The sequence below is a fragment of the Heptranchias perlo genome, chromosome 4, assembly GCF_035084215.1.
Source record: "Heptranchias perlo isolate sHepPer1 chromosome 4, sHepPer1.hap1, whole genome shotgun sequence".
Taxonomy (NCBI): Eukaryota; Metazoa; Chordata; class Chondrichthyes; order Hexanchiformes; family Hexanchidae; genus Heptranchias; species Heptranchias perlo.
This window is the reverse complement of record NC_090328.1, coordinates 80180214-80193620: the sequence shown is the minus strand read 5'-3', so window position 1 is coordinate 80193620 and position 13407 is coordinate 80180214. Positions and strand designations below refer to the sequence as shown.

General features: G+C 44.1%; 1 long non-coding RNA gene across 1 annotated transcript in view; it reads left to right on the top strand.

The window, feature by feature from the left end:
* The window catches only part of LOC137320535 (uncharacterized), a 52296-nt gene extending 39863 nt beyond the window's left edge, over window positions 1–12433 (top strand). Inside the window, exon 4 of the long non-coding RNA XR_010962578.1 lies at window positions 12060–12433. This is a non-coding gene — a long non-coding RNA (uncharacterized lncRNA). The remainder of the gene's footprint in view (window positions 1–12059) is intronic.
* The last annotated feature ends 974 nt before the right edge of the window (window positions 12434–13407 follow it).

Below are 13407 nucleotides of genomic sequence, written 5' to 3'. Positions count from 1 at the left end.
CAGCGCAAGTGTATCTTTCTGCCTGTTTAAGGTGACAGAATGTTGTTCATTGTGAGTCCAAATGGCCGTTGTCAGGGCTTGAATGGACTCATTTGTGAGCCGTGCTTCAAGCACAATGGAGGCTAGCCTTCTCTCCATTGCAGACATTCCCGCACTTACCTGTGACAGTATCTTAGAGAGTTGCACACGTCCCTGTGACACTATCACAGAGATCCCCTCCCATACCTCTGCCACCATTCCACTCATGCAGGAGTTGGACTTCTCCATCCTCTGCGCGATTGTGGAGAGTGCGCGTACACCTGTTCCAGCACCTTGCAAATGTGCTGCTGTTCCTCGATCATTCTCCTTTTCATGGATGGCCCCCAGGGTTCAGCATCTGCGTCTAGCTGAGCAGAGCCTGGAGAGGAGTGCTCCCACCGACGCGGACTCTCCACAGATGCCCCTGCCACTGCTCGTGCTCACATATGTGTGGTAACTCACCATGTGCCAACCCAACTAACTGAGGACTAGGACCCATCGAGGTGTGTGTGTCTGCACTGGTGGATGGCTCGCTCAGATGTGACGGTGCACCCTCAGAGGCCGGCAGGTTCTTTGAGGAATCGCCCTCTGCCATCACAGCAGTCGCTGAAGGCCCTGTAAGAGAAGAGAAGGCAATATTAAGCATCGTCACAGATGTGTCATGTTGTGATGAGCATACTGAGGTGCTGAAGATGGCAAGGCATGTTAACATCAATTCATATTGTGTGTGTGCTGAATGTTGAAGTTCTGTCACCATACGTTTGTCGGTTGTCAGTCTCGGCGTCCCCGATGGACAGGCACTCGAGGGTTTGCCTGAGCCACAGCACTTCCTGCTCTGCGCTTGTGAGGACGCGATTTGTTGCGGCCTCCCTCCGGTCCTCACCCTCTCCCGTGAATTCTGAGCTCTCTTCTCCTATAAGGGGAGAAAGTACAGACGCGTGTGTGAGTGATGGTGACATGGCCAACCGATGAATGCATTGGTTTGGGTGCAGCTGACTGTGAAAGAGATGCACCAGAGGGTGAGTATGAGACAGAGCCATGGCATTGTATGAGGATTGGGGTGAGTGGTAGTGGTGGGGTGAGTAATGGGGAGGTGAGGAAGTGCTGAGGAAGTGCAGGTAAGTTGAGGATGAGCCTTGAGTGGGTGTGAGGAGTGATATGATAGAGTAATGTTGGCAGTGCAGGATGAGTTGGGTGGTGGGGGCGGTGATGTGGAAGATGGAATGTAGGAGAAGTGTACTCACTTTTGCTGACCTAGTTAGGTCACTGAAGCACTTCCTGCACTGGACCCAGGTGCGGGAGATGTTGCTGCTGCTGGTGACCTCCTCTGCCACCTCAAGCCAGGCCTTCTTGGTGGCAGAGGCAGGCCACTTCCTCCCGTCCACCAGGTAGAACACATCCCTCCTCCTCCTCACCCCATCCAGTAGCATCTGGAGTGAGGCATCGGTGAATCTTGGACCAGCCTTTCCCCTGTGCTGCTCCATTGTGGTGTGTGGGTGTTTGCTCCAGGAGCAGCCATTGGAGGACTGCCCCTTTAAATAGAGCTCCTCCAGCTAACAGCCTGTGATATGGGTGCACAGTCGGACCACTGCACAGCTTTCGGACAGCAAACCTGTAAGCCACGTTAAGTGGCTCTGATTGACTCGCCATCGCGCGGGAAACGGAAATGTTTTATTGGCCGGGTTACCCACGCGCCCAATCACCCCCTCCCCCACCCCGCTGCCATCCCACCTCCACGTTAATATCGGGCCATGATCACTGATGTCAATTGCTGCTACATCACATATTCAACTCATTTCCTACAAAGGGTACTTTTTAGTATTAATGCTACTGCTGTTCTTGGTGCCAGGGAGTCATCACTTTAAGCCATCTTTATGTACCATATAACAGTAGCCCCATGTAGTAACTTAGGACTAAAATACATCCTTGATTTTCTTTCAGATGTACAGAAAAGGCTAAATATTTTCTATTTCACTTCTACATGGGACCTTCAACAAATTGTCAGACCTGATTTACCTAACTCCTGCTTCTAATGCTTCACCGAATTTTGACATGCAAGCATTTAATTTTCACAATATGACATTTCTCAATTACCACTGTACACCACACCCCCCACCCCCTAAGGGTTGGGTGGATTCTCTACTTGATTTTATTATTAAAACTTCACCTAGACAGATGAAATTCAATAAAATGTTGAATTACTGAGAAAAAAAAGGTTTGAATTCCAGAAAATTTTGATAAATGAAATGTCAAAATCTAACTTTAAGGCCTCTGTTTCTCTCATAGTACATGCTATTTGTGCTGATGTTAACTCATTTACAACCCTGTTCCTAAAGAAAGTTTGTGCCTGTCATCACGTGCAATTTTTTCACTTCACTTGCAGATAGAAAGGAGGTTACCCAGATGAATCCAACTTTTTAAAAATTCATTTATAGGATGTGGGTGTTGCTGGTAAGGCCAGCATTTATTGCCCATCCCTAATTGCCCTTGAGAAGGTGGTGGTGAGCCACCTTCTTGAACTGCTGCAGTCCGTGTGGTGAAGGTTCTCCCACAGTGCTGTTGGGTAGGGAGTTCCAGGATTTTGACCCAGCCACGATGAAGGAACGGCGATATATTTCCAAGTCGGGATGGTGTGTGACTTGGAGGGCAACGTGCAGGCGGTGTTGTTCCCATGTGCCTGCTGCTCTTGTCCTTCTAGGTGGTGGAGATCGCGGGTTTGGGAGGTGCTGTCGAAGAAGCCTTGGCGAGTTACTGCAGTGCATCCTGTGGATGGTACACACTGCAGCCACAGTGCGCCGGTGGTGAAGGGAGTGAATGTTTAGGGTGGTGGATGGGGTGCCAATCAAGTGGACTGCTTTGTCCTGGATGGTGTTGAGCTTCTTGAGTGTTGTTGGAGCTGCACTCATCCAGGCAAGTGGAGAGTATTCTATCACATTCCTGACTTGTGCCTTGTAGATGGTGGAAAGGCTTTGGGGAGTCAGGAGGTGAGTCACTCGCCGCAGAATACCCAGCCTCCGACATGCTCTTGTAGCCACAGTATTGATATGACTGCTCCAGTTAAGTTTCTGGTCAATGGTGACCCCCAGGATGTTGATGGTGGGGGATTTGGTGATGGTAATGCCGTTGAATGTCAAGGGGAGGTGGTTAGACACTCTCTTGTTGGAGATAGTCATTGATTGGCACTTGTCTGGCGCGAATGTTACTTGCCACTTATCAGCCCAAGCCTGGATGTTGTCCAGGTCTTGCTGCATGCGGGCACAGCATTCTTCATTATTTGAGGGGTTGCAAATGGAACTGAACACTGTGCAATCATCAGCGAACATCCCCATTTCTGACCTTATGATGGAGGGAAGATCATTGATGAAGCAGCTGAAGATGGTTGGGCCTAGGACAATGCCCTGAGGAACTCCTGCAGCAATGCCCTGGGGCTGAGATGATTGGCCTCCAACAACCACTGCCATCTTCCTTTGTGCTAGGTATGATTCCAGCCACTGGAGAGTTTTCCCCCTGATTCCCATTGACTTCAATTTTACTAGGTCTCCTTGGTGCCACAATCGGTCAAATGCTGCCTTGATGTCAAGGGCAGTCACTCTCACCTCACCTCTGGAATTCAGCTCTTTTGTCCATGTTTGGACCAAGGGTGTAATGAGGTCTGGAGCCGAGTGGTCCTGGCGGAACCCAAACTGAGCATCGGTGAGCAGGTTATTGGTGAGTAAGTGCCGCTTGATAGCACTGTGGACGACACTTTCCATCACTTTGCTGATGATTAAGAGTAGACTGATGGGGCAGTAATTGGCCGGATTGGATTTGTTCTGCTTTTTGTGGACAGGACATACCTGGGCAATTTTCCACATTGTGGGGTAGATGCCAATGTTGTAGCTGTACTGGAACAGTTTGGCTAGAGGTGCAGCTAGTTCTGGAGCACAAGTCTTCAGCACTACAGCCAGGATGTTGTCGGGGCCCATAGCTTTTGCTGTATGTTTAGGGTGGTGAATATTTAAGTTGGTGGATGGGGTGCCAATCAAGCGGGCTGCTTTATCCTGGATGGTTTCGAGCATCTTGGTTGTTGATGGAGCTGCACTCATCCAGGCAAGTGGAGAGTATTCCATCACACTCCTGACTTGTACCTTGTAGATGGTCGAAAGGCTTTGGGCAGTCAAGAGGTGAGTCACTCGCCACAGAATACCCAGCCTCTAACCTGCTATTCTAGCCACAGTATTTATGTGGCTGGTTAAGTTAAGTTTCTGGTCAATGGTGACCCCCCAGGATGTTGATGGTGGGAGATTCGGCGATGGTAATTCTATTGAATGTCAAGGGGAGGTGGTTAGACTCTCTCTTGTTGGAGATGGTCATTGCCTGACACTTGTCTGGGGCGAGTGTTACTTGCCACTTACCAGTCCAAGCCTGGATGTTGTCCAGGTCTTGCTGCATGTGGGCACGGACTGCTTCATTATCTGAAGGGTTGTGAATGGAACTGAACACTGTGCAATCATCAGTGAACAGCCCTACTTGGATGGTATGTTGCCTCTCTGGTGCCAGGGTCATGGATTTCACTATCGGCACCAACGACATAGGTAGAAAGAGGCATGAGGTCCTGCAGGCAGAATTTAAGGAGTCAGGAAAGAGATTAACAAGCAGAACCTCAAGGGTAGTAATCTCCGGATTACTCCCAGTGCCACGCGCTGGTGAGTATAGAAATAGGAAAATAGAGCAGATGAATGCATGGCTGAATAGATAGTGCAGGAGGGAGGGCTTTAGATTTATGGGGCATTGGGACCGGTTCTGGGGGAGGTGTGACCTGTACAAGCTGGACAGGTTGCACCTCAACAGGGCCGGGACCAATATCCTTGCGGGGTGGCTTGCTAGTGCTGTTGGGGAGGATTTAAATTAACTTGGCAGGAGGTGGGAACCTGAGAGGTGATTCAGAAGGGAGAGTAACAAAGCTGGAAGTGGAAGGCAGAAAAGTAGTAAGTGAAATTGGAAGGCAGCGGAAACAAAGGCCAGCAGCAAATAAGGTCAAAACAGGAAAAAATGTTAAAAAGGCAAAATTAAAGGCACTTTATCTGAATGCAAGCAGCATTCGCAACAAGGTAGATGAATTGACGGCACAAATAGAAGTAAATGGGTATGATCTAATTGCTATTACGGAGACGTGGTTGCAGAGTGACAAGGCTGGGAACTGAATATTCAAAGGTATTCGACATTTAGGAAGGACAGACAAAAAGGAAAAGGAGGTGGGGTAGCGCTGTTAATAAAGGATGAGATCAGTACAATAGTGAGAAAGGATCTTGGCTTAGAAGATCAAGATGTAGAATCAGTTTGGGTGGAGCTAAGAAACAGTAAGGGGCAGAAAACATTGGTGGGAGTTATTTATAGGCCACCAAACAGTAGTGGTAATGTAGGGCATGGTATAAAGCAGGAAATTAGAAGTGCATGCAACAAGGGTAATACAATAATCATGGGGGCATTAATCTACATTTAGATTGGGCAAACCAAATTAGCACTAATACTGTGGAGGACGAATTCCTGGAATGTATACGAGATGGTTTTCTAGATGAGTACATTGAGGAACCAACTAGGGAACTATTTTTGATCTAGTATTGTGCAATGAGAAAGGGTTAATTAATAATCTTGTTGTAAAGGAGCCCTTAGGGAAGAATGACCCTAATATGATAGAATTCTTCATTAAGTTTGAAAGTGATGTAGTTCAATCCGAAACTGGGGTCTTCAATCTAAACAAAGGAAACCACGAAGGTATGAGGTGCAAGTTGGCTGTGGTTGATTGGGGAACTACATTAAAAGGTATGGCAGTAGACAGGCAATGGCTAGCATTTAAAGAATTAATACATAATTTGCAACAAATATATATTCCTTTAAGCCACAAAAAACCAACAGGAAAAGTGGTCCAACCATGGCTAACAAGAGAAATTAAAGTTACCTGAAAAAGCAGTAAACCTGAGGATTGGGAGCATTTTAGAATTCAGCAAAGGAGGACCAAGAAATTGATAAAGAAAGGGAAAATAGAATGAGAGTAAACTAGCAAAAAACAGAAAAATGGACTGTAAAAGCTTCTATAGGTATGTAAAAAGGGAAAGACTGGCGAAGGCAAATATGGGTCCCTCACAGCCAGAGATGGGAGAATATATAATGGGGAATAAGGAATAAGGAAATAGCAGAGAAATTAAACAAATGCTTTGTGTGTATTCATGGAAGAAGACACAAAAAACCTCCCAGAAATACTAAAGAACCAAGGGTCTGGTGAGAATGAGGAACTGAAAGAAATTAGTATTAGTAAAAAATAGTACTAGAGAAATTAATGGGACTAAAAGTTGATAAATCCCAAGGACCTGATGATCTACATTCCAGGGTTTTGAAAGAGGTAGCTAAAGAGATAGTGGATGCATTGGTTGTCATCTTCCAAAATTCTATAGATTCTGGAACGGTTCCTGCAGATTGGAGGGTGGCAAATGTAACCCAATATTTAAGAAAGGAGGGAGAGAGAAAACAGGGAACTACAGACCTGTTAGCCTAACATCAGTAGTAGGGAAAATGCTAGAATCTATTATAAAGGATGTGATAACAGGACACAGAAAATAATAATAGGATTTGGCAGAGTCAACATGGATTTATGAAAGGGAAATCATGTTTGAAAACCTATTGGAGTTCTTTGAGGATGTAACTAGTAGAATAGATAAGGGGGAACCAGTACATGTGGTGTATTTGGATTTTCAGAAGGTTTTCGATAAGATCCCACACAGGAGGTTGGTGAACAAAGTTAGAGCACATGGAATTGGGGGTAATATACTGGCATGGATTGAGAATTGGTTAACAGACAGAAAAGAGAATAGGAATAAACCCTGGGATGTAGATCATCAGGTCCTTGGGATTTATCAAATTTTAGTCCCGTTAATTTCTCTAGTACTATTTTTTTACTATTACTAATTTCTTTCAGTTCCTCATTCTCACCAGACCCTTGGTTCTTTAGTATTTCTGGGAGGTTTTTTGTGTCTTCTTCCATGAACAGATTGGCAGACTGTGACTAGTGGGGTACCGAGGGATCGGTGCTTGGGCCCCAGCTATTCACAATCTATATCAATGAGGGGACTAAATGTAATATTTCCAAGTTTGCTGATGACTCAAAACTAGGTGGGAATGTGAGTTGTGAGGAGGATGCAAAGAGGCTTCAAGGAGACATAGATAGGCTAAGTGAGTGGGCAAGAACATGGCAGGTGGAACATAATGTGTAAAAATGTGAAGTTATCCACTTTGGTAGGAAAAACAGAAATGCAGAGCATTTTTTAAATGGTGAGAGATTGGAAAATGTTGATGTTCAAAGAGACCTGGGTGTCCTTGTATATGAGTCACTGAAAGCTAACATGCAGGTGCAGCGAGCAATTAGGAAGGCAAATGGAATGTTAGCCTTTAGTACAAGAGGATTTGAGTACAGGAGTAAAGATGTCGTACTGCAATTATATAGGGCCTTGGTGTGACCTCACCTGGAGTATTGTGTATAATTTTGGTCTCCTCACCTAAGAAAGGATATACTTGCCATAAAGGGAGTGCAACAAAGGTTCACCAGACTGATTCCTGAGATGGCGGGATTGTTGTATGAGGAGAGATTGAGTAGACTAGGCCTGTATTCTCTAGAATTTAGAAGAATGTGAGAGGTGATCTCATTGAAACATACAAAATTCTTACAGGGCTCGACAGAGTAGATGCAGGGAGGATGTTTCCCCTGGCTGGGGAGTCTAGAACCAGGGGTCACAGTATCAGAATAAGGGGCAGGCCATTTAGGACTGAGATGAGGAGAAATTTCTTCACTCAGAGGGTGGTAAATCTTTGGAATTCTCTACCCCAGAGGGCTGTAGAGGCTCAGTCATTGAGAACATTCAAAACAGAGTTCAATAGATTTCCAGCTATTAAAAGCATCAAAGGATATGGGAATGGTGCATGAAAATGGCTTTGAGGTAGAAGATCAGCCATGATCTTGTTGAAAGGTGAAACAGGCTCGAGGGGCCGGATGGCCTACTCCTGCTTCTATTTCTTACATTCTTATGTACTTCTGACCTTATGATGGAGGGAAGGTCATTGATGAAGCAGCTGAAGATGGTTGGGCCTAGGACACTGCTATGAGGAACTCCTGCAGCAATGTCTTGGGTCTTAGATGATTGGCCTCCAACAACCACTTTGTGCTAGGTATGACTCCAGACACTGGAGAGTTTTCCCCCTGATTCCCATTGACCTCAATTTTACCAGGGCTCCTTGATGCCACACTCGGTCAAATGCTGCCTTGATGTCAAGGGCAGTCACTCTCACCTCACCTCTGGAATTCAGCTCTTTTGTCCACGTTTGGACCAAGGCTATAATGAGGTCTGGAGCTGAGTGGTCCTGGCGGAACCCAAACTGAGCATCCCGACTTGGAAATATATCGCCGTTCCTTCATCGTTGCTGGGTCAAAATCCTGGAACTCCCTTCCTAACAGCACTGTGGGAGAACCTTCACCACACGGACTGCAGCGGTTCAAGAAGGCGGCTCACCACCACCTTCTCAAGGGCAATTAGGGACGGGCAATGAATGCTGGCCTTGCCAGCGATGTCCACGATTAAAAAAAAATGGTGGGGATATCAGGAGGAGGCCGAGATGGATCATCCACTCGGCACTTCTGGCTGAAGATGCTTGCAAAAGCTTCAGCCTTGTCTTTTGCATTCACGTGCTGGACTGTGCCTTCATTAAGGATGGGGATGTTCACAGAGCCTCCTCCTCCTGTTAGTTGTTTAATTGTCCACCACCATTCACGACTGGATGTGGCAGATCAGTTGGTTGTGGAATCGCTTAGCTCTGTCTATAGCATGTTGCTTCCGCTGTTTAGCATGCATATAGTCCTGTGTTGTAGTTTCACTAGGTACGCCTGGTGCTGATCCTGGTCATGCTCTTCTACACTCATTGAATCAGGGTTTCTCCCCTAGCTTGTTGGTAATGGTAGATTGAGGGATATGCTGGGCCATGAGGTTACAGATTGTGCTGGAATACAATTCTGCTGCTGCTGATGGCCCACAGCACCTCATGGATGCACCAGTTTGAGCTGCTAGATCTGTTCTGAATCTATCCCATTTAGCACGGTGGTAGTGCCACACAACACATTGGATGGTGTCCTCAGTGTGAAGACAGGACTTCGTTTCCACAAGAACTGTGCGGTGGTCACTCCTACCGATATTGTCATGGACAGATACATCTGCGACAGGTGAGGATGAGGTCAAGTAGGATTTTCCCTCGTGTTGGTTCGCTCACCACCTGCCGCAGACCCAGTCTGGCAGCTACGTCCTTTGGGACTCGGCCAGCTCGGTCAATAATGATGCTACCGAGCCACTCTTGCTGATGGACATTGAAGTCCCCCACCCAGAGTACGTTCTGTGCCCTTGCTACCCTCAGTGCTTCCTCCAAGTGGTGCTCAACATGGAGGAGGACTGATTCATCAGCTGAGGGAAGGCGATAGGTGGTAATCAGCAGGAGGTTTCCTTGCCCATGTTTGACCTGATGCCATGAGATTTCACGGGGTCCGGAGTCAATGTTGAGGACTCCCAGGGCCACTCCCTCCTCTCTGTATACAACTGTACCGCCACCTCTGGTGGTTCCATCCTGCCGATGGGACAGGACATACCCAGGGATGGTGATGGAAGAGTCTGGGATGTTGGCTGAAAGGTATGATTCTGTGAGTATGGCTATATCAGGCTGTTGCTTGACTAGTCTGTGGGACAGCTCTCCCAATTTTGGCACAAGTCCCCAGATGTTAGTGAGGACGACTTTGAAGGGTTGACTGGGCTTGGTTTTCTTTTGTTGTGTCCGGTGCCTAGTGGTCCGATGCCAGGTGGTCAGTCTGGTTTTATTATTATTATTTTTTTAAGAGAGATTGTAGAACTGAGTGGCTTGCTCGGCCAATTCAGGGGGCAGCTAAGAATCAACTACATTGCTGTGGGTTTGGAGTCACATATACGCCAGACCGGGTAAGGACAGCAAGTTTCCTTCCTTAAAGGGCATTAGTGAACCAGATGGGTTTTTACAACAATCCGGTAGTTTCATAAAACCGTTACTGATACCAGCTTTTTATTCCAGATTTTATTTTAATTAAGTGGATTTAAATTCCCCTGCTGCCATGGCAGGATTTGAACTTGTGCGTCTAGATTATTAGTCCAGGCCTAGGATTCGTGGCTTACCAATCCGGTAACATAACCACTATGCTATCATACCCTTGCATTACTGCATAAGCTCCCTGGGGTAGTAACATAGGACCATTAGTGACATCAGTACGCCATTCAGCCCCTCGAGTCTGCTCCCCCATTCAATTAGATAATGGCTGATCTGCACCTCAACTCCATTTACCCGCCTTTGCTCCATCTCTTGTTACCCTTAACTAACAAAAATCTATCAATCTCACTCTTGAATGCTCCAATTGTCCTAACATCCACATACTTTAGGGGGAAGAGAGTTCCAGATTTCCACCACCCTTTGTGTGAAAAAAGTGGTTCCCGATGTCTCTCCTGAATGGCCTAGCTCTGATTTTAAGATTACGTCCTCTTGTTCTGGATTTCCCCACCAGAGGAAATAGTTTCTCTGTATCTACTCTAACGAATCCTTTTATCATTTAATACACCTCGATCAGGTCACCCCTCAATCTTCTATACTTAAGGGAATACAAGCCAAGTTTATGGAACTGTCTAAGCCCGGGTATGATAGTTTTGACTTTGGGCGATAGTGTAAAACAGGTGATATAAGATCAGTTGCCTGATTCTCCCAATTTTCATTTCCATTGAAATCGGCCAGTTTCACATCAAGGGAAATAGTGAAATATTTCACCCATAAGACTATTTTCCTAGTGATGCATGAGCCATTGCGTAACATAGACTCCCATTTCCTTTAAGCCACCAGAGAATATTTTTTCCCTCCAAAAAAACTTCTTAAAAATCATACACCTCGATGCTTCTTCCAATCATTTCTTCTCAACAGATCTCACAAAAAGGCTGCCAAAAAGGACCAGAGACTGTTTTAAATAATTAAAGTTCCCATTTTATACTGGTCAAAACCCAGGTTATTGCTCCAGTGTTTTTGGATTTATAATTATTTTTGTGTTTGTGCAGGGAAATGGTAATATGAGGGGATAATTTTTTATCATTTACACTATTTTCTGCATCTCAGCAATAACAGCCAAGCGGTTTTAAAAAAAGGGTCTCTGTGACATCAATAGGTGAGCAACATTAAGGTAACCGATAAATCATCAGCCCAGCAATGGATCTCACTATACACTGGTACAAGGAGTAGCCTTTTAATATACAAAGCGCTTTTGTATTTAGAACCCTATCTGTTGCCATAAAAAATGACAAGCTAAAGTTAGAAACAGCAGAGAAAATAGGTCATGTTTGCATATATAAAGCCAACTCTTTTATAGTAATCACTTCGGGCACCATAGTTGCCTGAAACAATACAAACGTGTAGCTTTTCATTCATTCCATGCACATTATAAATAGCTTCCCGTTCCATGTGTTGCAGAATTTATATTCATTGCACTTTCAATCCTCTTGGGGCATCTTGTGTTTTTTCAGTGAGTTTTCAGTTATTGTTTTCCTTTTTTATCATTGTTTTCTAACAATTATATTAACACTGCCACAATCATTATTGAGTTTCTTGCTCAGAATGCCATGAATTGTTCTTTCTCTTCAGTACTTTAAAAACTGTTTGATGGCTTAGAACTGGAAGAAATATTTTTTTTCTTCAATGTTTCTGCATAACTTCCTTAGCCAGGAAATTGAACCCTCCTGAAAATGTAACACATGCATTCCCAGTGATCCAAGCACTGGCAAAGGAAGCTTGTGTGAGGGTTTCTGTTTGGGGAGGACGATTGGTTAATGTTGGAGAGACTCTTGTTAAAACAGGGTAGCTGCAATCCTCAGAGGTACTGAGGCTATTTTAATTGGCTCCTAGCCTAAAAGGAATGAATCTTTCAGGACTCCTTTAGTCACACTGTATGTTAACTATTTCACCTCTGGCAGTTGAACAGATATTATCAGATATTATACCACCCGAGTTATGAAAAACAGGATACGTGGAAAAGACAATAAACTGAGGCCCACTGGCTGAAAACATGGGCAAGAGAAGAACGGTTACCTATTTTTTTTCCCAAAGAAAGGAAACTAGAATGACATTTTGAGATTCTCCTAAATAAGAATTGTCAAACACCAAGTGAATTATTTAAACATTTTTGTCACTAATGTCTGTGGGGCTCCTCACAATCTCCGCTGCAACTTTGGAAGAATATCAGCGGAAACCCTGGAGAAAAGGTGTAATACGCAGTGGGACAAGGTGAGCTTGTGGCTCCTGTATCACAGTGAGATACCGTATATTTAAATTAAAAGGATTGTTCTGTAGTGACTGTAAAAACAACTTTCATTTTGTGTATGTTCATTCCAGAGCATAGTTTAGAATAAAAGTATATTGACATCTAACATTGTATATTCACTATCTGTAATTTGTTTTTATGTGCTTCATTTTTCAAAATTGTTTATAAAAACATCAAAAACAGATAAGTGATGCCATGTTATTAAGTGCTATTATTTGCAATAAGCACTTTTTTAGTCTGGACACCAGTGAAGAAGAATTCATCCAGCAATGAATTCCACAGTTCTGTGGTGTATGGTGGAAAGCACCACTTATAATGAAAGTTCATGGTCTGAGCATGTGTAAGGAACTCTACATAGAGGCTACTTGTTGAATAGTAAAAACAAACTGTTTGGCAACATTCATCTAAGTGTGATGGACCATCTCCAGATCCCATGTCAGTCCAAATTACTGAATTGGTAGAAAAGATTACTTAAGTTTCAGTGATTCTTTTGTGGTTTTCTAAGGTCTTCTTACGCACCAAGTATTATTAGTTAAGTATTTGAATATAAATTTAACCTTAGTTGATTGTGCGAGAGCTAAGAGGCAGAATACACAGAACAACTTTAAATTGTGAGTATCACATCCTTTGCATAATTTTGAAGCAAATAATTGTGCTCATTTCCTGTATGTACTTGAATTTCCTGAGACATTAACTCGTGTGACCTTCAAAAATATAATAAAAGACTATAATGAGGTATATTTTCTTTCTGTGTAAAGTTAGAAATAATGATTACAGTAAAATATTTTTCTTTAAATTTACCAATAAAGGAAAATATATCCCTGTTTACAAAACATTTCTAATGTCTAATAGTGAACCCAAATCTTTATTTTTGTTGTATTAGGGACTTTTTCTGGTGAAATGACTTGTCAAAGTTTCCAAAATTTTTTTGTTGATATTGCACTTGACTATAACTGATGAATAATGGCTCACCAAAGGAGAATTGGGTAAATGCATAATGT